This window comes from Erpetoichthys calabaricus, chromosome 1 (genome assembly GCF_900747795.2).
Source record: "Erpetoichthys calabaricus chromosome 1, fErpCal1.3, whole genome shotgun sequence".
NCBI lineage: Eukaryota > Metazoa > Chordata > Cladistia > Polypteriformes > Polypteridae > Erpetoichthys > Erpetoichthys calabaricus.
The window spans coordinates 183,509,837-183,535,925 of NC_041394.2; the positions used below are offsets into that span (position 1 = coordinate 183,509,837).

General features: G+C 38.4%; 1 protein-coding gene across 3 annotated transcripts in view; it reads right to left on the reverse strand.

The window, feature by feature from the left end:
- The window catches only part of macrod1 (mono-ADP ribosylhydrolase 1), a 575,305-nt gene that overhangs the window by 456,240 nt on the left and 92,976 nt on the right, over positions 1-26,089 (reverse strand). The gene's annotated exons all lie outside the window — the stretch shown is intronic.

The window sequence follows — 26,089 nt, forward strand, 5'->3', positions numbered from 1 at the left end:
CCAATAAGAGGGGAGCTAGCTGAGTGGAGAATTTCTTATAAAATTCTATGGGGTAACCATCAGGGCCTGCTGATTTCCCGCTTTGAAGTGACTTTATAGCATCTAGTAATTCTGTTAGCATTAGAGGTTTATCCAGTTCCTCAGCACTTAAAGCATCTATTTGTGGTGTCTGTAATGTATCCAGAAATGCATTAGATTGTGTGTTGTCTTCTTTGAGCTCAGTAGAATATAAGGATTTATAATAATTTCTAAATGCGTGCATTATATTTTTATGGTCAATAATTTCTTCTCCATTCGTGTTGGTGATTACTGGTATTGCATTGTGAACTTCTTGTTTGTGAATTTGTTGAGCTAAAAGCTTATTAGCTTTTTCTCCGTGTTCATAGTAATGATGTCTAGACTTATAAATAAGTTGTTCAGTTTCTTTAGTTGTTAAGATGTTAAGTTCTGTATGCAGGGCCTGCCTTTTCCTGTGGAGAGCTTCACTTGGATGCCTGGCTTGTTCTTCATCTTTTCTAGTAATTTCGCTTCTTAGCTCTGACACTTTCTTTGTTTCTAATTTATTTCTGTGGGAAAGAAATGAAATAATCTGTCCTCTTAAGAAGGCCTTTAGAGTTTCCCCAGAGTGTTCCTGCAGAAACCTCTGTGGGCGTGTTTGTCTCTAGGAAGAAGCTGATTTGTTTGGATATAAATTCTGTGCAGTTCTCGTCTGCCAATAGAAGAGGGTTAAGGCGCCATCTGTGAGGTGAGTGTGAGGGGCTTAATGATTTTAGCTCCAAGACTAGAGGGGCATGGTCGGAGATAACAATTGTGTCGTATTTGCATGATTTAATTGTAGGCAGGAAATTATTATCTATAAAAAAATAATCAATTCTTGAGTAGCTATAATGCACTGGTGAGTAGAACAAATATGTTCTTGAGTTTGGGTTAAGAAACCTCCAGGGGTCTGATAAGTTGTGATCATTTAAAAACTGTGTAATTGTCTTTGCAGTATTAGATGTCGTCCCCCCTGTCACAGGAGTCCTATCTAAAAGTGGGTTTAAAACACAATTAAAGTCCCCAGCCATTATAATTTTATGAGTGTTCACATTGGGAATGGATGCAAATAGATTGTGCATGAATTCCTTATCATCGACATTGGGTGCATAGACATTTATCAAAATCATTTTACTGTTATATAAGTTGCCCATGACCATCACATATCTCCCTTCAGGGTCCGATACTACATCTGATGCTACAAATGGAACTGTTCTATGTATGAGAATTCCCACTCCTCTAGTTTTCTTTATAAAGCTAGAATGGAACATTTGGCCAGTCCAGTCTTTTTGTAGTCTGAACTGATCCTTGCTTAGTAAGTGGGTCTCCTGTAAAAATACTATTTTAGCGTTTAAGCCTGTTAGGTGAGAGCATACTTTCTTTCTCTTTAATTCGTGATTCAGGCCTTTAACATTCCAGCTCACAAAGTTAACTGTCCCATCATGAAGACCTTGATTCTGAGTTTTTAATGTCATTTTATAGTCTTAACTGGTAATGAGGCAGTTTTAATCTTAGTTTTAAGATTCCCCATGAGTTATTGAATTTTAGCCTATTGTTGCATTGATACTTATAGTTATAGGGATTAGAAGAATAGATTAGATATAGCCTGCTCTCCTTCTCTCCCCCCTTTATCCCCCCCCCCCCCCATTTTGCATCCCCACATGAAGCTTGATCCCACTTCACGATATCCTGGTCCTCTGACATAAGAAGAGACATAGCATGTCCAAAACAAAACAAACCCCACCCCGCAGCGGCGTTAGAGAATTAAAACAAAGAGATATCTAGTGCAGCTGAATTCTAAATACTATCCGCCGAAAATATAATCATTAACAGTCTTTAAGCTTAAAATAATCTTCAGCAATTTTAAGATAAAGATAAAAAAAAAGAATGAACTCTGAGAATGATTTTAAAAAGTAGTCTAGGATAAACATGGTAATTCCTAGTGTAATAGTATAATGTAATAGTATAAATATAATAGTAATGTAATAGTAGAAATAGCAATAAACCAAGAGTATGATGTTAAACCATCTACTTTAAGGTAGTTTTAAAAAAAAAAAACAAAAAAAAACAAAAAAAACAAATCCTACTTTAATTACTTTCACACTCATGTCTATAACTCTAATTAAGACATAAACATATAATGTCCAGATAAAGAAAAGGATGTATAATTATAATACCAGTCTCTTTAAAAACTGGATCCGAGAGCAGATGATAGGTCCTTCCCATGCGGAAACAGCTTCTTTAATTCCTTTTCAGCTTCTTCCTTGCTTGAAAAAATATAATATTGATCTTGAACTTCCACTTTCAGTTTGGCGGGATACAAGAGGCTGTATTTGATATCGGCTTTCCGTAGCAACTTTTTAATGTCAAAGTAGGCTGCACGTTTTACAGCTGTTAATGGTGAGAAGTCGGGGAAAATACGAATAAGATTATTTTCAATTATAATGTCTTGCTTGTGTCTGAGAAGTGCCATCACATCAAGCTTACATCGTAGTTGCTTGAAGCGGACAATAAAAGACCTAGGTTTAAAGGTACTTGACCTGTATGTGCGATAAGCAGCTCATCTCCAATTATTTTAGACAAATAACAAAAGCACATGTTCAGAGACCCGCATATGATATTTCCATTGTCTTGATTTTCAGAAAACATTTGATAAGATATACACACAGTATATACTTTATACACACACTGTCACACACATGCATTTAGGAGACAATTTAAAGTCTTATCTAATGGTAACTCACCCCGAGTTGAGGGTTGGAGCTGTTGCCTAATACTTCTCCTCCTTTCTCTCCTACAGATCACATGACCGGCAGTCCCAGTGACATCACTTCTGGGTCACAGTTTTCTGGCCCCGCGGTTTCTAATCTGGCATCTTATTAAGGGGCACTGCTACCATTTTGAATTTTGCATTTGACTCCAGTCTAAAAAGACCCCTTTATAAAATGCTGTATTTTGTTGTTTTCTTCTATTCATTTATACAGGGTTCGCCTTCCTGACTTTATCTTGTCTTTTCTCCTATTTTACAATATATATCAAACACAATATTAAAACCACTAACAGGTACAGTGAATAACATTTATTATTTCTTTACAATGGCACCTCTCAGGAGGTGGGATATATTAGGTAGCAAGTGAACAGTCAGTTCTTGAAAGTAACGTATTGGAAGCAGGAAAAAAGGGCAAGTTTAAGGATCTAAGCAACTCTGACAAGGGCCAAATTGTGATGGCTATATGACTGGGTCAGAGAATCTCCAAAGCAGCAGGTCTTGTGGGGTATTTTCAGGATGCAGCATTTGTACCTACCAAAAGTGGTTCAAAAAGACAATCAGTGCACCAGTGACAGGGTCATGGGGGCCCAAGGCTCACTGATAGGGGTTGGGGGTGATGCCTGGTCCATGAGATCCAATCCCAAAGAATAGCTGGCAATGATAAAAAAAAAAAAAAAAAAAAAAAAAGGGTCAGAATGAACAGTGCATTGCAGCTGGCTGTGTATGGGGCTTTGTAACTGCAGCCTGGCCAGAGTACCCATGCTGACATGGTCTACTGCCAGAAATGCCAACCAAGGGATACTTGAGCATCAGACATAGACCACAGAGCAATGGAAGAAGGTGGCCTGTCTGAGGACTCACATTTTCTTTTGATCATGTGGATGGCTGGGTACGTGTGCATTGTTTACCTGGGGAAGAGATAGCAGCAAGATGCAAAATGGGAAGAAGGCAAGCTAACGGAGGCAGTGTGATGCTCTGGGCCTCACTCTACTAGGCAATTCTGGGCCCTGGCATTCACATGGATGTTACTTTGATTTGTACCACCTACCTATATATTGTTGCAGACCACGTAAACACCTTTATTTCAAATGTATTCCTTGATGACAGTGGCCTCTTTCAGTAGGATAATGCACCCTGCCACACTGCAAAAATTGTTCAGGAATGGTTTGAGGAGAATGACAAAGAGTTCAAGGTGCTGACTTGGCCTCCAAATTCCCCAGATCTCAGTCTGATCGAGCATCTGTAGAGTGTGCTGGAAAAACAAGTTTGATCCATGAAGGCCACACCACACTACAACTCTCTTACAGGAGTTAAAAGGATCTGCTGTGAATGTCTTGATGCCAGATACCACAGGACATTTTCAGAGGTCTTGTGGAGTCAACGCCTTGCTTACTGCTTTGTCTGAAATTTTCTATTTAAACAACACAGACAGCCTTTAAAGCAGCAAATCGCTTAACACTACTTAGCCTTAAGCATTGAGTAAAGATTGGCTACTGTCCTTTCCTTTTAACCAGGATCACTTAAAAATTAACACAACTTTGCTTGACAAAAAGAAAGCTTACCTTTTGTTTTAGATGTCTGATTATATTGCAGAGTGTAAAAGGAAATGAATCCAATTTGAAGATCTCATACTAAAAAGGAATTGATTGTGCAATAATTGTGAATGCCAACATTACATCAGTGAAGACATTTAAATAAAAGGTAAATGTTGTTGCTGCTGTTATGTCCATGCATGGTGTTGTTGCTGCTGTTATGTCCATGCATGGTTAGTCTATACACGATTCAATGTCTGTGCTCTGTTAACAGGTAGACTTTGTCTGCGTATTGGTTTTGTTGTTGGTGAGAAGTCTGACAGCTCTTTATTTTTCCATTCTTATTTCAGTGTATAACAGAATATTTTTTGCCAATTGGCTGTCCAGAGTAGACGCGTGGACAGACCAATCCAAGGCAGAAGAGCTACCCAGCATCCAATACCCAATATTTGGTAGTGAACCAAATGATTTGATGCCCTTCTAAACATGAATCTTACCAAATAACAAGTGTGACCACTAGGGGGTATCTTACAATCCCAAACACCAATACAGGAGTCCAGAATGTCAAAACCAAATACAGTACAGTAATCCCTCCTCCATCGTGGGGGTTGCGTTCCAGAACCCCCCGCGAAAGGTGAAAATCTGCGAAGTAGAAACCATATGTTCATATGGTTATTTTTATATATTTTAAGCCCTTATAAACTCTCCCACACTATTATAAACGTTTCCCGCACAATTATACAGCATAAACCCTTTGTATTCTCTTAGATATTAGGTAAGATTCGTTGAAATTATGTATGTAAACACAGTTTATATACAGTAAAACCTAAATATTAAAGATATCGAGCGTCTCCGATATCACATATGTTACAGCCATTACGACAGACAGGCCAGCAGCAAAATACGTACAATGCAAGAAAAATTGTATACAGTAAAATGTGTGTACAGTGACACTAAACTATGTACATGTAATAAGTACTGTACGTAGATAATTAATTATGGTTACTCACCAACAATGACACAACGACTTTTCCGATAACGATGAGTTTAATTTTACTGCACAACAAAGGATAGCGTTACAGCTCTTCTAAAGGAGCCTCTTCAGGCAACTGTGTAGCACCGTGACTACTGCCTTATCACGTCCACTTGCAACTCGTTTTGCACCCTGGTTAAAGGACACTGCGGCCGTAGATCTTATATGCTTTTCCTCCTTTTTAAATAAAAAGAATCGTGGACTCATTGATACTGTAATGGAGTCCTGCAGCGGTGTAGCTGTTCCCTTCCTTCAACATATCCAAAACTTTTACCTTTTCTGCAATCATTTGCATCTTCTGTTGGCGCTTGGACACGGCCCCTGAAGCAGTAGCAGGAGCACGTTAATGCCGAATGAGTGAGATGAGACTTCCTGGTTAATGCAGCACTCCGTCGCTGAGCCAATCAGCAACACACAGGAACTTAACTGCGTGCTCTGATTGGGTAGCTTCTCAGCCATCCGCCAATAGCATCTCTTGTATGAAATCAACTGGGCAAACCAACTGAGGAAGCAAGTACCAGAAATAAAAAGACCCATTGTCCGCAGAAACCTGTGAAGCAGCGAAAAATCCGCGTTATATATTTAGATATGCTTACATATAAAATCCGCGATTGAGTGAAGCCGCGAAAGTCGAAGCGTGATATAGAGAGGGATTACTGTACACCCCCGAAATTCACGGGGGTTACATTCCTAAAGCACCCGCGAATTGTGAAAAACTGCAAATTTTGGATGTGGTTAAAAAAATGCCTATTTTTATAGTTTAAACCCTAAATATGCCCCCAAAACACTTTAATTTCATTTCAAACTCAGCTTAATACATTACCTAAAAAAAGAATGTAAAGGTAAACCAGTATACTGTACAGTACTGTACTGCTATGTCTCCTGCACTGCTAGAATGTAAAATACCGATGTTACCGCTATATGTACCATACTGTAATTCATGCAAGCGTGTTTTCATTGCCAGAAGCCTTAAGGTGCAGGGCATTTCTGCCGCATCTTGGGGCTTTAAGAAGAACAAAACGAAAAACACAAGAACACTCAACTGGAGATGCGTCACAGGGCAGCAGTCAATCAGCAGCAAGGAGAAATGGATAACACTGTAGCGGTCGGGTGCTGCTAAGATTCACACCGTCGAGAAGACGGTGATTTATTTATTTTTATGGCCCGACCCGCACGCACTCACAAACAGAGACAAAAACAAGCAAACGGTAATCAAACAGCAAATAAAGAATGTAAAACAAAAATAATGATACCACCCCTGTTCCCCTTACAGCGATTACACATTAAATACAACAAAGTTCAAACAAAACACACACAGTAAAGTCCATAAAAAATGGTAACAGATGAAATGTAATGATGAAAATAGATAGTCCAGAGATCCGCACGATGAATGGGAATGTAAAGATAGTCCTACTGGTAGTTCCTGAAATGGTGAAGATGGGTGGACAGGTTCAGGAGCACTCCTTTCTTTGCAGAATGCCCATGAATCCACTTACAGTCCTCATGTACACAGGCAGATGGCAGACAATCCGGACGCCAACCATGAAACGATACAGAACAAAACGATTAAGTACAGGTAACCCAACAGAAGACAGACAGACAGGAACTTGAAACACAAATTACAAAAACTTTTTTTTTTTGCTTTTGGTCATCGGCCCCCTTTTTAAAAGCCGTGCTGACATCATAGCCCCTGCACCCTCTGCAGAAGACCAATCAGAGCCACTGCAGGGACTGCTGGGAGTTGCAGTTTCAAATTCTATTGGCTACTTTCACCATCCCAAGCTTCGTTTTCCTCTACGGTCGCTTCCTGTTCACTCTACAGTACAGTATTGCCACGAAAAAAGCTATAAAAATTGTGGCAGATATTTGTGGTTTCCGATAATTATTAGTTAGGTTCTAAGGAAAAATCCATGAATGACTGAGGCTGTGAACTCTGAACCACGACTTTGCAGGGGTCTGCTGTACAGGATTTAATAATAAAAGGGGAACAGAAAAGGTATAACAAACAGAAAACAATAACTAACTCTGTCCCCCAACCCCAGGTCTAGCTAAACAGTTGTAACCTCTCGCTACACACATTTCCCCTGCTCATATCCCACTACTTCGGCTTTCCATCATTCCTATGACCAGCTCTCTCTTGACACCAGCTGCCTCTCAACTCAGATATTCCTGCACGTTAGCCTTACTACAGAACTGCACTGGAAAGGACCAGATTGGTTGTCCTTCCCAGTATGCTTGTGTTGTAAAACACAATGCCCCCTATTAGTATGGGGAACCCTGAGACTGGGCTTATATTATGACCTATGAGATCTTGAATGACCTCCTGTTGTAACTGTAGTCCCCTCTATTCATCAATACCACTACCCAGACATATCTATGCCTATATGCACTTTTTGCAAGTTAAATTAGGCCTTTACTAGCCTTCTAAAAAGCAGATGAAAGTTGAAATACAATATTATGAACACTCTATTCAGCCAACTACCTCAAAAACAACAGTGCACCTGAAGTCCAAAATCATAAGATATAGTTGAGGAAAAAGCATTTGCAAGCTATGGCTGTTATTTGTTCTCTTTATTTATTTATTACAATAGATACACAGGGGTGCTACTGCCTCACAGTGCAATGCTTGGGTTAATTTCTGAGCCTGATAACCATCATTATGAAGTATACGCATTAATCCAAGAGTTTGAAGACAATAGCTCCAAATTCTTTGTTTGAGAAAAGGTTTTAAAAACATAGAAGAAACAGGTTGCTTGAACTTTATGTAATGTCCCGGAATCAGCTCCACAATAGAACCTTTTACTGCAATACCTATTTCTGATTAAATCAACAGCACCAAACATTACTTCACCCACTGCAACTTTTTTAGATATACTTGTGTAATTTCATGAGAAAGGGAATTAAAATGTAGGTATAGTATGCAGTACTATAAAAAGACCTGCACATCAATAGACACAATAGCATGAAAGTGAAGCAGAAATAAATGTCTTATGCAACTGCCTGACACCAGAACCTGGAGGTATATTTAAAACCTTTTCAGATCTAACAAATATAGGCATTACCCGTCATGAAATGTTCAATTATAAAAGAGGCAGCAGCCCTTTAAAATATGTAGGTGTACCTAACAAGTCAGTTTTTTGTTACTCTAAATGAAAAGGAAAAATATCCCACTTAGAGTGTTATTTTTTAAGTTACCTAACATGAAACGATAAACCTAACACCCTCTGGCTGGCGAAGATAACCATGCTACACTGGAGTAGTGCAGCCCATATTGAGATGGTTTTGCCAATCACATTTCAGAAATACCAGGAGAGAAACCAGCTGCCTTAAGCAAAGTAGAACAGTACAAGTTAAAAGAAACTGTTCAGAAACAGTCAGGATACTAATCAAAAAACTTAACCCTTTTCGTTGCCGTTTTTTTTTTTTCACTCATTTAATGAACTTCATAATAAAAACAGTCTTCAGTAAAGATCTTAAACATACCTTCAATCATACTAGAACAAATAATAGTAACCGATAAACCTAACATTCACCCAGGTGCGGCAAAGACACAATATTAGCCTTTTAACTTATTGAATATAAATTAAATACTGTATATACATTAGCTTGTAGAACAAAACTAATATGAATTCTAAAACTCACTCAAGTCATATTATTGTCAGATTTGTACTTATTTCCATAACTGTATAAAGGCAATCAGACACTGAATATTCAGACTAGTTGCATAACATTTAAAACGCTAACGTGGATTTCTTTAGTTACCAAAATATTGCAAAATTGTCAAACCAAAAAGCTTATGGCCTGCAACCAAGTTGTCATTTTTTTGGTTTACATCAATGTTCCTTTAAATTATGGGCGGTAAGAGGTTTGTGATGCGTCACCCCATAATTATATATTAAAATTAGCCAAGTTCATCCAAATGTGAATTCTATGTTGAATGATATGGCACCTATTAGTTAGTGTACCGTTTATTGCAGCAGTAAGTGAAACAGCGCCGTTGATGTGTCACAGAGACTTTTCATTTCTGTGGTTCGAAAATTTAATATACATTCACCACTTCAATTCCAATATATTAAACAGTCAGTCTGAAAAGACTGAAAGCAAAGGCATGTATAAGAAAGGGGGAGAAGGGCAGAAAAACTTGTGAGGTGAAGGGACTGCGGCACTAGATTCAAAGGTCAGAATGAAACAGATACATACTAGGATATGATGATTTTCAGAGTGTTATGATGGGTGAGTAAATTGGGCGAGTATATATACTGTATAGTACCGTGACAGTGTTTGTTATATGGTAAATGCAGTTTCTGTAACCATGAACAACTGCTCAGTGCCTTATCACATGTTCACTGTTACAGCATATACTGAATTTAAACCTATAATGCATTAAGCTTAATGTGTCTCGTCAGGAAGAATTCCTTCTTGTCACACTATTTTAAAGTGGTTTGATTAATGTCCATGTACTGGTAGTACAAAAGGACATGTTTGTTAGACCATTGAGAAAAGCACAAACACCAAAACATATCAAAAGGCTGGGACAAGCAGTAGATATTCAACCTGATGTTAGTTGTTAGAGTTAAACATTTCAAACTGGACTGTTTGCTGAATTATTCAGCAAAACTTCCCCTATCACCTGTATAAAACAAAAATAGCGCATACATTTTTAAGAATAGTTTATCCTTTTTTAACACAATTAATTGAACTGTTAAATGGGAACCGGGGTTAAACAATTTGCGAACACATTTAGTAAAATGTATAATTAATGGTGCTTATTTAAGAAAAGGTATACAATGATCCCTCGCTATATCGCACTTCGCCTTTTGCGGCTTCACTCTATCGCGGATTTTATATGTAAGCATATTTAAATATATATCGCGGATTTTTTGCTGGTTCGCGGATTTCTGAGGACAATGGGTCTTAATTTCTGGTACATGCTTCCTCAGTTGATTTGCCCAGTTGATTTCATACAAGGGACGCTATTGGCAGATGGCTGAGAAGCTACCCAACTTACTTTTCTCTCTCTCTCGCGCTGACTTTCTCTGATCCTGACGTAGGGGGTGTGAGCAGGGAGGCTGTTCGCACACCTAGACGATACGGACGCTCGTCTAAAAATGCTGAAAGATTATCTTCACGTTGCTACCTTCTGTGCAGCTGCTTCTTGAAGCGACATGCTGCACGGTGCTTCGCATACTTAAAAGCTCGAAGGGCACGTATTGATTTTTGACTGTTTGTTTTTCTCTGTCTCTCTCTCTCTTTCTCTCTCTCTCTCTCCCTGCTCCTGAAGGAGGGGGTGTGAGCTGCCGCCTTCAACAGCTTTGTACCGACGGTGCTTCGCATACTTAAAAGCCAAACAGCACCATTGATTTGTTTGCTTTCCTCTCTCTTTCTGACAGTCTGTGCTCCTGACACGCACTCCTTTGAAGAGGAAGATATGTTTGCATTCTTTTAATTGTGAGACAGAACTGTCATCTCTGTCTTGTCATGGAGCACAGTTTAAACTTTTGAAAAAGAGACAAATGTTTGTTTGCAGTGTTTGAATAATGTTCCTGTCTCTCTACAACCTCCTGTGTTTCTGCGCAAATCTGTGACCCAAGCATGACAATATAAAAATAACCATATAAACATATGGTTTCTACTTCGCAGATTTTCTTATTTCGCGGGTGGCTCTGGAACGCAACCCCCGCGATGGAGGAGGGATTACTGTACACTGCATCGATTAAATAATTTTTGATCTACTTTATTCATTACCTGGCTCTATACGTCAAGTGACTAAGTGAAGTGACCTTTCATAATATCCTTTCAAAAAATCATCACATCCTTGCACTTCATCTTATGAATTTCTTTCTCTCAGCTTAACTAAAGCTTCAACTAAGCATTTATTCTGGGTGGGATATACCTCAGGAATCTATTCTTTTTCTGAATGATAATAATTGTTTTAGGTTCAAGCCCCAGGTGCTCCCTGTATAGAGTTTGAAGAGAGAGAGGAAAATGGAACACCTGAAGGAAAAACAGACATGAGGAGAACATTCAAAGACATGCTGGTTAGTTGGATTGGAGATGCTAAATTGGCTCAGAAGTTTGTTTGTGTGTATGTATGTTCATTTTGAGATAGACTGGCATACAGCCCAGGGATTGTTTCTGCCTTCAGCCCATCGCTGGCTGGGATAGGCTTCAGCTGCTGTGCAACACTGCTCTGAATGAGCAAATTTGAAAAATGGTTGAATGGAGTAATGTGTTAACATTTGTTTCCAGTGTTTCTCTTTCAGTATTATTCCTGTGGGACAACTGCTTAAAAAGAAACAAATACATTTACTTTATTACTATATGGTCATTGTTATTTTTCTGTTTATGACAATAATCCACTTCTTGGGTTCCAGTATGGTACTGATTTTCTAATTTGGGTCTTCAGGTTAAGAAGTTTAAGAACCCCTGGTTTGAATCATAAAAAAATGTTAAAAGAATAAAACAAAAAACTTAAAACTACAATACTGTGACACAGTGAACTTACTGTATGTATAAAAGACCAAAAGCTAACAAAATAGGAAATGTCTATACAGAGTGCTGAGGCAGGCCATTACTTATCTAAAGCTGATGATAAAAAAAAATTAACAAGCCTACCCCTGGTTTTTAAAACAAGAAAAGTAGTGTCTGACTAAAATACAAGTCTCTTTAAGGTTAACTATGACTCCATAAATATAACACAAAATTGAAAAATTGACACAAAGTTAGTGCAATGTAGGTTAAACACTGTTTTGACAAAGGCACCAAATATTATATAACTCAGATTATCAGTAGGTAAAGGCACTTATACAGCACTTTGCAGGAATGTGATTTTTTTACAACATTTTTTTTTCTTTAAACAAGTCACACAGTAAGGTAAGCACATGAAATGAAGGGACAATAGTTAGTCTTTGTGTGTCATTCTGGTCATGCCTCCTTTGATGTGCACCAAGCACACACTGTGTCATTTACTCAAAAGAGGCAAACAAAATGGTGGCATTTAATTTACATTTGTATGCAGGGCTGAATATCAAAGCCCAGAACACTGGTAAAACTGAACTTGAATGTAACATTAGACCCAACAACTGTCTTGTGGGTTGGCAAATTGGTTTGCATGAATCAAAATTACCAAAAGAAAATGGAAGGCTGAAACCTTTTACTGGTTCAGACCTCAGAACCAAAGTATTCCAAATTTTGCTGTGCAAAAAAAGAACATTGTATATGTTGAGGGGTTAAAAGTAACATTTTGTTGAGCTGGTAGAATTTAGCATTTAACATAACTGGGACAAGTATTAGATTGGTTCCTGACTTGTGCTCAGTGATGATACAATAACCTAAGAAATAAAGATCAGCAAAAAGATGGATGGATAGATGTACTATAACTTGTAATAAAAGTTAACAAAAAATAGTAAGATTACATCACTGTGATGATTATTTATCAATAAGCATGTACTTACCAATAACTATTGTCAGGAGGCACTACTAGCAAATGTTTATAAGTAATATGCCAGAGATTCTCATTTTATGGCAATATAATTTCATACAACACTAACTGGCTTAAGTTCACATGTTGGTAAGTTTATTGATAGTTCAGAGCACTCTCAACCTTAATTCTCTTCCTCTGTGAATTGTGTTCAGGTCTAGTCACCACACTGCAATAGGCATTAGGCGTCTAGAACCTGTGCTGGAAAGGGCAACCAAGTGCATCCTGGGACTATAAGACAGGTCCTCCTCTAGCAGAATAAAATGAAATCTCTTTAGCATTGAGTAGATCAGCGGTTCTCAAACTGTGGGGAAGTAACAAAAAAGGGGGCGCGAATGTTGCCATATGTGGTGTAATTTCGGTATTCGTAGGGAAATTTTTAACTTGTAGCGGTGTATCGGCAGCAAAAAATATAGGAATAAATTTTATTAGGGTTTCAAAAAAAACGTTAGGGGGGGCGCAACTAAAACTGTTATGAAAACTCGGGTCGCAAAAACTTAAAGGTTGAGAAACGCTGGAGTAGATAAGGTCACAGGACAGCTTAGTGAAGGTCTTCAAAATCCTCACAGGCATTGATTGAGTGAAAGGATTCTGATGGATCAGTTTAAGAGGAGCACCAATGAAATGTAATGGGAACAGCATTTTTGATGGAAGTCAATAATTCACCAAGTCATGGAGTAAAAGCAGAAAGCTGAGTTGTCACCTATGGATGAGGTGCAAGGCAATCACAGGTCACACTCGCCCACACCCTCACATTCATTCACATGGGGTAATTTAAGACTAGCCAATTAATCAAAAACCTACAGCTATGAAAAAAAATCAAGAGATGAGGCATTGTGTACATGATTGCTAATAGTTGCATTCCTAATGGCACAAAAAAAATAATGAGAAGGGGACTCCTCAGCAACGCATTCTTATGCACGGCATGCAAGAACAAGGCAATACATCCAGTTGCAGATGCCGTTCACTTCTATCATACTGAAATATTTCTGATAATCTTTACATAAGTGGTGCAGGAGAGTGGAAGATAGATTATACAGTATATACACATACAAATATGGGGAAAGCATTGTGACATGGAGACAAGTTCATTGGATTGCCACATTTTCAAATCTTTCTACATTTGCATCGTTGAATGCAGTCAGACATCGCTTTGAAAAATGGTCAAATTGTATATCTATGTATCAAGACTTAAATCTGTGTACATAACTCAAAAATGAATCACTCATTCCAAGTGAAACTTGGCACAGTTATTAGTATTGTAAAATGCGTCAAATCTGTTGATTTTGAACAGTATCCCTCTAGCAGATTTTCCTGTACAGAGGCAACCACATAGAAGTTGGGAGCATGCACGGATAGCAAGTTGCCAAACCCACCACATGACGAACCATCTGGATTGGGACCCAAGTGCAGTGAGTGACACCTCAGCACCACACTGGAACAGAGAGAGGCTTATTATAGTGGCTGGAGTAAGTTGGAGGACCTGGATGCAGATGAACATCATACTCAGGATGAATCTCAAGGGACCAAGGAAAATCTTGTGCTAAAACAATAAGATTTTTTTTTATTATTGCTTGTATGACCCAAAGAACTTATGCTTTTTGCCCAGAAGACAGAGTGCTTCAGATTATATTTCAAGTACCTATATTCGGTATACTTCTCACTCTTTAACGGGGTTAAACCTAATTTTAATTAAAAAGTCAGTAAACTTGGTTACAGGATTTAAATATCAGACACAAAAAGTGAGTAGGGAAGATGATAAAAGAGTGAGGAGAGGATAGTGAAGGGGTGGGGCAGCTTTCAGAGTGATGCTGAATCAAAGCTCAGCAGGCAGCATGTTCAGGATCAATGCTTCACAACAAAGTCTGATCCCATCTTTGTTCTCCTATACGGATTTTCATCTGTCATTTGTTTCCTGCTCCCCCTATAAGTACACACCCAGCCACACAGGCATATTCATATTCAGGCAAGACAGAGCGCACATACACAGTCTCAAGGAACTGAAGCGTGACAGCAGCCTGAGAGAATGGCCTTCAGCTTTTGAATTGAAATTCAAAGTACCAAAGGCAGTTCCCCCAATCTCAACTCCATAAGCAGGATGGAGATCGAAAAGGAAAAAAAAAATGTACTCTAAGACTAGATGCAGCTTCTAAAGTGCTTCTACTTAATTCCCCGACAGGAGTAAAGAGGCATGTCACAATTGTTACACAACTCTTTGTGCTTGTTTATTCACAAATCATTTTAAATGAGGGAAAAAAATCAGGCAAGATAAGAGGAGAGCTAGCTTTGGACCCGCAATACAGGAATGTGTATACAGTATGTGTGTTAAAGAAGGTGTCTTCAGTTTGTCTCATTGCTCACATGTCTTGAACAAGGTTCTTTCGCCTGTAACAGGGATGTCTCTCTCCCGGCTATCTTCTAACTGTGTCAGCCTTGCTGGATGGATGAGAAGTTTTTAATCAGCAGTCGCCAAGCTGCCAGCGTCTCTGAAAGCCAGTCAGAGAAATCCGAAAGAGCCTGAAGATGTAATTAATCCTGCATTATTCACTGTCGCTCAGCTTTAGCAGTGCACTGGACAAGTGAGAGGCTACACTAATGGTGCAAGACCAGAGCAAAGCAAGGAGGATGAGGATGTGGAAATGGTCACAAAGAATTTTAACACATAGCCATTAGAGAAGGAAAGTATAAACTCTGTGGCAGTTTAAAAACGCACTACATCTAATACCACAATACATTCCTAAAAGGGTTAATGATAATCCGCCACTGAATACCACCTGATGATTAATGTCACAAATTTGGCACAGCCTGTCTGCATTTCAATTTAAAGCAGCAAGAGACATGGAGCACTGTACGGGGATCAAGAGAAAAGAAGAGGACAAAAGATAAACAGGGATTAAGAAGGAGAGCAGATTTGGAGGGAGATACAGAAACAGGGAGACTGGTAAATGGAAAATGTGTGTGTGTGTTTGGGGTTGGGGGGTTCTGCATGCTACACCAGTCAAACCAGACAGACTTGTACACATCTTATTTCAACAGAGGAATTCTTGCATTATAAACCAGGATGCAAAAACAAGCAAATTAAGGCAAACTTAGATTATATATGTTGCATAGTTTACTGTCAAATAATGCAAAGAGTACGCAACATGTGTTTCACCCTAATTCTGGGCTCATCAGGCGTACATACTCACTGCACCCCCTCTCGGGGATTGAACCTCAGACGTCAGCGGTGAAGCCTGTTTACACTGCGCCACGGCATGTGGTTTGCTTATTTGACAGCATGTAAAACGGGTATATATATTTATTAAATATATCTACAAATATAAATAAAATGCTAATGTCTGTCCATTGGTCATGAGTATACTGACAACTAGTGCCGCTAAACCCGTGATCGTGGTCTTCATTAAAAGCTTATGACATAATGTTATCTGGAAAATCAAAAAATTTTAGGTAGCAGCAAAATGACCGGCACTTTACCGACGTGCAGAAAAGTTTACTGTAATTAAAGCATGGTTCCTGTACTGTATGCCCACTTATTGATAATCCCCCAGAATACAGTATATAGTGGTTCAGAATTCATAATCAAATGTAACTTTTGTTTGAAAACAACTGGAAGTGAGTTTACTATTGTTTATATCTAGCCATTTGCAGCATCTTATTGTAGGACCGTAGGTCCACACTTTCACTAGTCTTAATATATAATTCGCCTGCCTCCTCATTCACGTCCGTCCGAAGCCGAATGCACAGTCGCCTTTTGCGCACGTCCAAAGCCGAATGCGCAGTACCCTTCTGCGCAGCTGCCCGAAAAACCTTACAAGACCAACATCCAACCCCAACATCACGGCAGGCGGCGGATTTACGGCCGCAAAAATTCAAAGAGAAAGGCAACTTCGATTAAAGCTCTAGAGGCCTGAAAGGCGATTTCGACTACAGCTCGAGGCCTAATTACGCATTCTGATTCAATTACGCATTCATTCAATACACCTATATCAGGTTTGTGGTGTTTATACTTATTACTATTCCATATTGTACTGGAACATTCATCATTCAATATTATACTATGCTGACACAAACTCGTGCCCGTTTCATCTTACATTGTCGAAACGGGCTCTTTGTCTAGTATTAAATAAACAGACAAATGTGGAACATGAACCAAAAATCCAAATTATGAGATTACTTTTAGGATATAAAATGAACACAATATCTGTATTTAAATGCCTATTCTTTTATAAAATTTATCTGTCTTTACAGTAAGCAATACGTTTTGGAAGGAGGGCTATAAATTCGTAAAATTATGACCCAGAATTCTGACATTTTCTAGAATATTAGATTGACTCTAAATTGACCCAGTTTATTTGTTTTGCCACTCACAAAACTCATGGTTGGCTCCTTCATTAACTCCAAAGCTGTCGAATTAGGCTGTGACCTCCTGCAAACCTAAATGGTGTGCTACATTGAAAAAGGGAAAGTTGCACTCCTAAACCAGCTATGCATTTTTATGACATTTTCAATACGAAGCAAGTTCCTAGTTAATTTCAGAGAGCTTCCCAACAGACATCTTCCCATTTGGGTCACCCAAATGTTTCAGGTTCACTCAGAACAGGCAGTGTACTGTGAGAGTGGTAGAGCAAACTCCATAGCCCCTATATTATCTTCTGACTGTCCAATTTAAATGTGGTTACCAGGCTAATTAAAACCTGCTGTGACAGTAAAGCCTTGCCAAAGCTCATTAAAATATAACAAAAATTACCATCAAGGATTACAGAGACATACTGATCACACATGAGAGCGTGTGAGAAAGAGAGAGATTGCTGTCTGTCCTGAAAGCTAATGTTCCAGGCAGCTGTGAGAAAACAGGGATTAACAGGAATTAGCAACAGTCTGTCGAGGCTATGGAGCATTTAACACACCCCCTGCTGGCACAGGTTCAAATCCATCACTGCACATGCACAATGTATAACTAGGTTGGCAGGAACCCAGTAACCAGCCTTTAAAAGAGTGCTTTATCATTCAATGATCTGAGATATAAACGCTGTGGGACACAAGGTCATGCTCCAGTCCCTCAGCTCCCACTAGACGAACTACCACGCCCTCCTCACATTTAACTCTTATTTGGTCACAATGCTCGCACAATCTTTCTCCCCTCTGTCTCTTCAAGCAGCAAGCTGTTACAGTATGTAGTCTGCTAAACTGCAATATACTGTGGTCAAGGCTGCAGAACACTAAAGAACCCCTTATGGAAATGAAACGTGTAAGGTTGTTACCAGCTCTTAATAGAACATCAATCTATTACAGGGTGCACACAAATACAGTCTAATACTGTATTCAAACACACTGTAGGGGCAAATGAGAATAACCAACTTCTTTGCGCAATGTCCTCAAAAAAGAAAGCTGCATGATAATTGAAGGTCTTATCCCAGGCCCTAACTGAACCAGAGTATTAAATTCTGAGCAATTATTTCAATTTTTAAATACCATAGCGTAAAATAAATAACAAAAAACAAACATATTCATGTGATAGTAACCCAGCCACAGGGTATGTACAAACCAGTGTGTTTCTTCGTGTCGGTCCCAAGCCCGGATAAATGGGGAGGGTTATGTCAGGATGGGCATCCGGTGTAAAATTTTGCCACATCAACATGCGGAAAACAATTTCCATGCCGGATCGGTCAAGTCCTGGGTTAACAATGACTGGCACCAGTATTGTTAGCCAACAGGGTGCTGGCAGAAATTGGGCTACTGTTGGCAGAAGGAGGAGAAGAAGAGGGGGGAGACGTGTCTGGAGGATAGAGGAGAGGAGGAAGGTAAAGAGAGCGGAACTGAGGTTAGGAACTTTGAATGTTGGCAGTATGATTGGTAAGGGGAGAGAGTTAGCCGATATGATGGAGAGAAGGAAGGTTGATATATTGTGTGTGCAAGAGTCTAAATTGAAGGGGAGTAAGGCCAGGTGGATTCAAACTGTTCTATCATGGTGTGAATGGGAGGAGAAATGGTGTAGGGGTTATTCTGAAGGAACAGTATGTAAAGAGTGTTTTGAAAGTGTCAGAAGGAGTAATGATTATGGAGCTGGAAATTGGAGGTGTGATGATAAATGTTGTTAGTGCATATGCCCTGCAAGTAGGGTGTGTGATGGATGAGAAAAAGATTTCTGGAGTGAGTTGGATAAAGTGATGGACAGTGTACCCAAGGGACAGAAAGTGATGACTGGAGCAGATATCAATGGACATTTTGGTGGAAGGAACAGAGGAGATGAGGAGGTGATGGGTAGGTATGGTGTCAAGGAGAGGAATGAAGAATATATATATGAACAAAAACAAATAACAGATAATTGAAATGTGACAGAGAGAGGTCAAGCAAGTATGAAATGGTGCATAATGCAGTCTGGGAGAAGGCTGCTGTTTACCCACAGCTACAACAGATTTATATCATACAGGCAACTTCAACTTCTAAAAGAGTTGCAACAAGTCAACAATCGGGATACAGGTTGTAAAGAATTAAAAAAATCTATCTTCAGATCTATGCAAATTCCAATCTTTATTATTACTGAATTGTAAAATTTTTATTATGATTACTTTTGGTACTGATATTTGTGCTCCAGTCATGCTTTTTTGTGCAACCCTCTAAAGCCATCTTGCAAGCTACTGAAATGCTACAATGTACTAACTAAAATGTTCATTAAGCATGTAAGGCCCATAATGAGTTAAAAAAACTTATCTCTTTGCTCTTAAAAGTACTCCATTTTTATTGTCACACATCCATCCACCTTCCGAAAACCACTTACTCCATTACAGGATCCTCTGATATCAGAGCGGATACCAGCTGCATCCGGTACAAGGCAAGGACCAGCTGTGGGCTTAATGCTAGCCTATTGCATAGCATATTCACTCATGGCAGCCAAATAAGCTGCAAATCAACCCTGCTTGGCTTTCTTTGGGGTATGGAATGAAACCAAAATACCTGAGAAAAAATGCTTTTAGCTTCTATACCTACCCACACAGAATTAGAAACAGGTACCTGGAACTGTGAGGGCACAGCATTAAACTCTATCACCATGATGCTCAATCCTGATGTTGTAGTGAGAAGCTAATTTTAGAGCAAATCTATTTTGACTGTTTTCAATATACTGCTGTTACACATAATTTTACTTTATAGCCTACTGCTTTACAGCATTGCTTAAACACATTTTTTAAATATGAATTTCTTTTTAAAACAGCTTTCTGACAATTCTCACTATAAAATGTGCAAGATAAAGATTGACAGGCTAGAAAATGCTGCTTAGTCTTTGGGAAATTAATTATTGTATTAATTATTGAACACTGTGGTATTAATTATAATCATCCCTAATGTAGCACATCAGTACAAGAACTTGATGAGATTAACTGCATGGTGTTTTTTTTAATTCTAAAGGATTTGAAATCACCGTAATGAATTTCTTCAGGGGCTGAAGTTGCTTTCTCTTTTGTAAGGGCAAGCTGTTTGGTTGAAATGTGAACACAAAAAGTTACATTCTGTGCATGAATGCATCTACAATGAATACATACCAGTCACACTGGTGCATAAGCCAAAATGTTGTGTAGTGCTTTTTTTTTCTTTTCAAGTAACTACTGAAAATAATAGACATTGTAGTATTGATATTGGAAGATGTTTTGAAGTGGACATGCTACATTTTAAATGAACAGAAACAGCCTAAAGGCAGCACAGTAGTTTAATACAATCCCTTGCAAAAACCAGAACATGCTGCAGCATCTTCAACACTCTACTTCAAATGCCAGTGGATTTCAGTAGAGAATATGTTAATTACTTACAGTTTTACTTTCCCATATTTAGCATAAACCTGAAGCTTCACCTGAATCATATTGTGGCAAGAACTTCAACTACTGGTTATTCAAACGATGATGTTAAATCCACTTTTGAAAAAGTAAAAGGCAATTCGTAGAACTGATGTTTTCATTTGGAAAGAGTGGAGCAGGGAGGTTGATATTTATGCAACACCAAACACATTTTAAAAAAGTAGTTAACATCCATCCATCCATCCATTTTCCAACCCGCTGAATCCGAACACAGGGTCACGGGGGTCTGCTGGAGCCAATCCCAGCCAACACAGGGCACAAGGCAGGGAACCAATCCCGGGCAGGGTGCCAACCCACCGCAGGACACACACACAAACACACCCACACACCAAGCACACACTAGGGCCAATTTAGAATCACCAATCCACCTAACCTGCATGTCTTTGGACTGTGGGAGGAAACCGGAGCGCCCGGAGGAAACCCACGCAGACACGGGGAGAACATGCAAACTCCACGCAGGGTGGACCCGGGAAGCGAACCCGGGTCTCCTAACTGCGAGGCAGCAGCGCTACCACTGCGCCACCGTGCCGCCAAGTAGTTAACAGACACATGTAATTAAATTAAAATACCCAATTGCTGATTAATGAATACATCTACTAAGTAACCTAGATTTATTATCAGTGGTATTATCTGGAGTCATCAGCTATCTTGAGACTTTCAATATCAGATTCCTCAGGTCAGGCTAATAAGCAGGTTGTTTAGACCAACTTGTGTCTAGGCAGCAATGGACACAAACTGGTTCACTAAATTCATAGCCCCATTTCCTTTATATTGCCTCTTTTATTGATCTATTGGCTTTCCTCTTGCACATACCTTTAATGTTAAATAAGATTTAATACCTTACTGAGAACTGCCAAGAAAACTTCCTTCAACCAGCTTATAAGATGACATTGTGCAGACCACGTCTTGCTGTGGCTGTCTTCTATCAACTAATCATATTTGGCTTAGTTTCTTTCAAAGAAGTTCTGTCTGCTGCAACATAAACACTAACCTTGTTGATTCACACTGCAAGACAATGTATGGCTATGATGATCGACTCAATAATCTGAGCAATATCCAGATGTTACCTTTCAATTACTACTCTAATGTACTACCAAGGAGCCTTACTGGAATCTTCACCTACGAATGAAGCTTCTCTCATGCCCCAATGAATTTTATAAACCTATGGACATTCACCACTTGTCATGGTATCATTGACTGCATCCCTACCACAATGTAATTGGGCAGCAACTGAGAATATACTCCAGTGTCACATTCCTGCCATACAGTGAACATGCTAGAGTGTAAGTCTTTTTCCCAATAAATGCTGGATGGACTGGGAATGATTGCATTAGGAACTCAGACCAAGAAATCCTGCAATTCAGAATGTTGACCTTAATGCTTCCTAGTTAATAACCTGGAAGAATGTACTTCATCTCTGCTCTCACCTCCTGTTGGACAAACTTGCTGTCAATAAATTTGCAGAAGCCAGAGCCAAATGAACCAAATTACCAAAGCCAAAATGTTAGACAAAACTCATAGTCAAAAAAGAATGGAAAAATCCTAACTCTCTAGAAAGATTTACCTCAAATTAGCGCCACAAAAAAGTTTAATTTGAGAAGCCAAAATGGTGGTGCCTATAATATACACACTGGCAGCACAAAAATAATAAACTTGATGACACAAATTAATACCAAGTCTAAAGCTGACAAATATATGTACAAGTGGTACAAAAATTAAATCTGCAAGATCCAAAAACATGTTAATGGTAACATTTGGCCTTCTGCCTTCTCCCAGTACTCGCTCATATCCTAGCTACGGATACCTTCAGATGAGCTGATGACCTGTATTGATGGACACTGTGAGCTGAGCAAGTTATGTGTTTATTCAGTGCTCTTAACCATGAAATAATGTGAAGAGTACCAATTAATGGACCACCAAACAGCTCTCATATTATAGGAGATGTTCTCACCACCACATTTTTATTAAAAAACAGCAGTTTTAAACAAGAATGATCTCCATCCACATTAGTGTTTTCACATCATTGAGGAAAGTATCTTTGCCCACACTAAATGACCGAAAATGAATATGACATAGGCATTTGCCTACACTAGGTATGCGCTAATCAGCAAAAACACGAAGAGAAAGTGTTGTCTTTGAAGGAATGGTTATGTTGCCAGCAGTGACTGGAAAATTCTTTGAATTTATGGAGAAATCAGACTGTACAAAACACAATTTAGATATATACAGGTTGCACAACACAAACAGCACCATGGAAAGCATCTCTGCTGTGTCCACTATGTTGGAATATTGTTTTCTCCCCTAAAGGGAGAGCAATCAGGGAATGAAACATTGCAATGAGCAGGAACCAAACAGGAAAGGGCCATGTGCAAAGCATGCACCAATCACAGCATGATTAGGGTCTGGCTTTTCAAAACTCTATAATTTAACCTGTCAACAATGCAACATTGACCCTGCATTTTCAGAAATATAAAGCTCTGGAGAGCATTTTCCAAAAGTCTATGTTTTCAGGTGTTAAAAACACCCGGGTAGTGTGGACAAAACTCAAGAACAGAGGCTAATGTATGTGTTTTTAAATGAAAACGTAATAATGTGGAGGAAGCCCTTGTTTCAAATTTGTATATTTTTTTCAGATTAACATACATTCAGTGCTAACTGCTCCTTTTTAAAATTACACAAAAAAACTGTGATCGGGAGACATCATCTTTTCTTTCAAGGAAGCAAAAAAACTAATTATGATTTAAAAGTCTTCCAATGGCCTATGTCAAGCTGTTCTACTAATAACAGTAGTGTTCATGACTTATCACCTAAATAGTGAATTATCCCATTTTTTTAGTTCCATGATCACTTCATCTCTATGAAAGGAAGTGAAGAGAGAACTGAAGAAAAAAAAAAATAAAATATGCTGTGATAATTTATACAGCCAACAAATTTCAGTACTGTTGATTCAATTTCTTTGTGGTTGCTGAAACAATAAAAATATGAAATGCAAGTCAAGAACTTCAAAAATGCATAATTATGTAATTGTTTCTGAATATTTCCCATTTTTTTCTCACTGTTTCTATTACCTGAAATTTATACTACAACATCAACACATGATTGACTGAAAACATGAAGACATGGGGTCTACAGAGATTTTAATTCCAAAGCTCTTGCTATATTATAGTATTTATTTGCATTAAAATATCTGAAGAAGACACCAGATTATTACTATTATATATTTCGCTATCACCTTTATCCTAGAGGACTTCTAAATGAGAACATATTATAAAATGTTAAGTAACTTGCTCAGAGTCACACAGTGAGGCTGAGGTGTGAACTGAACTGATAATCTTGTAGTAGCTACTATATTAGACTTATGCAAAACATCACACTGTCTTAATTGACCAAACCAAAACTGTTCCTTTACCCCAAACAGGCAAAGTGAGAGGAACAAGAAAAAAATGACCATAATAATCATTCCTATTCACAACAATTTTTTGAAATTCATTCATTATTAGTGAGGCAAGTGATTCTGGTCTTAGATTGATTCAGCACAAATGGAAGGTTATTCACAGCATTTGATTCTATGATTGATGTTTTCTAATATAAGCAAGCAAAATGAAAACAAAAGGATGCAAATCCTATGTTCCTGATCCTGTTGCAGTGTAGTGTAATCCCATGTGCAGCCTTCCAAGTAGTGCAGGGATTTCAATTCTACATGGCTGGATTATTCTGCCCTCTAGTGGTCATGATAAGAAATTTTAAAAAGGCTACTAAATTCAGGTTGTTGTCTCATCCAGTGCTACAGTGGCAACCCTGCTTCTTCATTGGGCATCAAACAAACAAAAAGGAGAAATGGATTATCTTAATGGATGGCATATCAGGAATCCAGGAAAGCAACAAAATTACACAAGACCCGAGGTTAAGTAAGGTATAAATAACATTCAGATAAACTGACACTTTTAGAAGGTCGCAAGACTAGTAAGTCCTGCATAAATGCATTTACACTACCAGACAACTCTCACTGAAAACACAGGAAATAAGAGCTCATTCCCAAATGTCAGCAATGAGTCTAATTTGCAACACTGATCTTACCCTAAAGCAATTCTACAACTGACAGCTTCTTCAACAAAAATTGTTCATAGAAATGGAGGATACAAAAAGGAATAATTTATTTTAGCTGTTCCTATAAATAACATACAAATAAACTCGCACTTGATGTATGCACAGAGGACTACAGCAATCCACCTTTCACTTCAGCAATGAAGCAAGCAACAGATAATAAATTTAACATGGTGTGTTCACTCCCAACACATCTACCCAAATCTACTAATAAAAAAAAGGATGTTCTGGGGAAAAGTGAAACTTTTACTTAATAAAGTGAAAATAAAGAAGCAGTTTTGTTCAGCAGTTACATATTTTCCAAAATGAAATATTTTGAAGAAAACCAGAAAAGATTTAATGAGAACAAAGAAAGCATCCCAACAGAGCCCAACAATTTGTATTCACCTAATGTTTCCTAAAAAGTCAATATTGAGGGTCCACAATAATGCTATTGTTCGCTTCTTCCTAGGTATTTTGTTATACAGTAGGCACCTACAATTTGCGGTGTGAAATTAACCCTTAACCAGCCTTTACTGATGCCCCTGTGATTTTTGTTGAAGAACCTGTTTTAACGAAACATCTGGCATATATCCTCCTTACTGCCTTAGTAATTTTAAGCACAATTTAGTTACCCTTTACTCTCCAAATGCTAAAGCCAAACAGATTTAAGTCCTTTGTATTTTTAACATAGCTCATTTATAAATTTGAAGGCCAAAACCACACATTTTTGCAAATGTGGCCTGATCATTTCTGTAAACCCCTATCGTGTAATTATATGTCATATTTTCATTCTGTGTGTATAAGTTTACATTTTGCAAGTTCGTGTTCTTTTGCTACATAGCAGCCTAAACCTGGTATCTCTTGAAAAGGATCTGTAAAAATATGCAAAATTTTTAGAGACCCACAAGCAGGGTTTCAACAGTAAAAATGGTCTTTTTTTTTTTTTTTTTAAAGGTTCCACATATGTGGATGGTCCCCTTACAAAAATGTTTGTGATTCACACTGTTCTGTAACCATAGTTTTCATAGTGCTCAGCTAACATTATAGCTAGGAGGTGTGTTGATCAGATGTGCTGACCAAACTGCTTGTGTACCATGTCATCTTTTTTGGACTTGGTGCTGAGCTGAGAGCTGTACATTGTTTCTGTGTGATTCTGGTGCATGCTTAATTAATATAAGGTATTTGCTCCTAAAAGTTTGCTTTTTGTTGCTTGAAAGGGGCCAGAACTTTTTACAACTTTTTCCTCCATTAAGTTGCGTTTTTTTTCTGCTATTTCATTTGTCATACTTATGGAGGTGGATAAAG